Source organism: Colobus angolensis, unplaced genomic scaffold (genome assembly GCF_000951035.1).
Source record: "Colobus angolensis palliatus isolate OR3802 unplaced genomic scaffold, Cang.pa_1.0 Scaffold33, whole genome shotgun sequence".
Lineage (NCBI taxonomy): Eukaryota > Metazoa > Chordata > Mammalia > Primates > Cercopithecidae > Colobus > Colobus angolensis.
The window spans coordinates 11,000,585-11,002,949 of record NW_012116599.1 but is presented as its reverse complement, the minus strand read 5'-3'; positions in this window follow the sequence as shown (position 1 = coordinate 11,002,949).

Genomic DNA, 2,365 nt, shown 5'->3' with positions numbered 1-2,365 from the left:
ATTTCATCCCTGGGCCAGATTGAGTTTCTGAGTTTTATTTAACTACAGTTATGACCTTGAACTTTTCAGTCCAGTTTGCTAGGCCCACTGCTGCCTGTGCCTGATGGAGACCTTAAAATCCTCAGCATGAACCTTGGGCCTCATGGCCCAGGCTCTGGCCCGGGTCTCACTCACCAAAAGAGCCTAGAGTGGAGTCTGGACCTCGAGCCGGGCACTGCCACTGTCACCATCTGTCCCACCATTAATCCCTGTGCTGAATTCCTTAATCACAGGCCACATCATCCCCTCTTTTGTCCCTTCATCATCTTGCATTTATACACGACACCAAGAGAACCCTCATGATTTTGAAATAAAAGTGAAGGTGGAAGCTTGTTTTCCTGAGTGGAGCAGAGAGTGGAAGATGGAGTGGAGAAGAGTGGAGGAGAGACAGTGAAGGAGGGAGTGGAGGATGGAGTGGAGGAAAGAGTGGAGGAGGGAATGGAGGGTGGAGTGGAGGAAAGAGTGGAGGAGGGAGTGGAGAATGGAGTGGAGGAAAGAGTGGAGGAGGGAGTGGAGGAAGGAGTGGAGGGTGGAGTGGAGGGTGGAGTGGAGGAGGGAGTGGAGGAGGGAGTGGAGAACGGAATGGAGGAGGGAGTGGAGGAGGGAGTGGAGGAGAGTGGAGGATGTAGTGGAGGATGGAGTGGAGGGTGGAGTGGATGAGACAGTGGAGGAGGTAGTGGAGGATGTAGTGGAGGATGGAGTGGAGGAGGGAGTGGAGAATGGAGTGGAGGATGGAGTGGAGGAGGGAGTAGGGGATGGAGTGGAGAATGGAGTGGACGAGAGTGGAGGAGAGATGGAGGATGGAGTGGAGAAGAGAGTGGTGAATGGAGTAGAGTTGAGGATGGAATGGAACCTGGAGTGGTTTTGAACTTAAAGAAAGAGGTGTTTGCTCCTAAGCAACCCAAAGGGGCCCAGCCAAATGCTGATTTCCCTGGAAGGAACCAAGCCCTGGGCATCCATCAGCACCACCTGATGGAAGGGTAAAGGGCCTGTGGAGCATTGGAGGTGGTTTCACAGTTAAAAATTTAAGGACCGGAGTTACACCGGGCCTGAAGGTGGGTTTTGAAGGAAGGTGGCAGCCATGAGGCACACAAAACTCTAGCAGCAATCCCAAGTCTGAGTGACCAGGGTCAGTGCTTTGGTTATAAACCTTTGGATTCCTAGCAACACCCAACCTGAAGTATCTTTTTTATTTTAAAGGCAGGGATTTATTGGCTCAGATAAGCTGAGCAGGGCCGGGTATTGCTGGAAACAACCAGATTCCACCGGGCGATCGGCCCCTCTGCCTCTTCCTGAATAGCGGCTCTGTCTCTCCTCCTGTACCATGGCTTCCTCCAGAGATGGAGGCCCAGCCACCGGCAGCTCTCATCTCAGCTTTGTCTTTGAAAGGGAAAGTGGGGGGCCCCATCTGCTCCCGACCAGGGCAGTCGGGCAGTTCCCATGTGGACCACATGGCAAGAGTGCGGAGGGGAAGCCTCCGCCTGGAGGGAGGTCCGCTCAACCCTCACCCTGGCCGGGCAGCACCGTAGCTGCTGATGGCTCTGGGATCCCAGCCGACACCAGACAACCCTCACGGATGGGCTCAGCAGAGCACCAGGACGCCCTGAAGCCCGAGATCCAGGTGTTGTGCGATGCCGCTCTCCACCCATCCTCTGGAGGCAGCATCGTTGATCGTGGCCCCCCTTGTTGGCTCTAGTCAGCCTGACTCAGGAATTAATTGTCCTTGAGATCCTTGTATTGACAGTGGCCACTCCCTCCCTTCTTCCTCTCAGCCATGAGAACAGCAAACCTCCGGCTGCCTGGGCCTTGGCCTCACCCCAAAGGATGGCCTCGCCCTGCCCGACTCTGCCTCGTTTTCTAGGATGGGGGCGTTGGTCCTGGGGTCTCCTGGTACCCCAGCAGCCTTGCCCACTCATGTGCACTCATGTGGCACAGCAATAGCAGTGGGTCAGAGAGCCAGGTCTCCTCCCTGTCACTATTTCCAGGGTCCCCAGGGGAGGGGGTTTCACCAAATCTGCACCTTCTCTCCTCTTTGGCTTGGTTTGCGCATTTCTCCACCTGACCACTATTTCATGCCCTTTTCGGAGTCTTGGCTGCCGCTGGGGTCTCCCAGGGATGCTGATTTCCCTCTCCCCCCGCCTCCCTCCCCCACCCCCCGTCTCTGCTGCAGCCTCCCTGGGCCTTGTCCAGGGTGCTCAGTGCACAGCAGCCGCCTCCTTGTTGGTTTGCCACACAGCCCCAGGGCAGTGATACCAACAGGGCCCGGGTGGGATGCCCGAGGTCAGGCTGAGCCATTGACCTATCCTCAGATCCTGGGGCCAAGGGC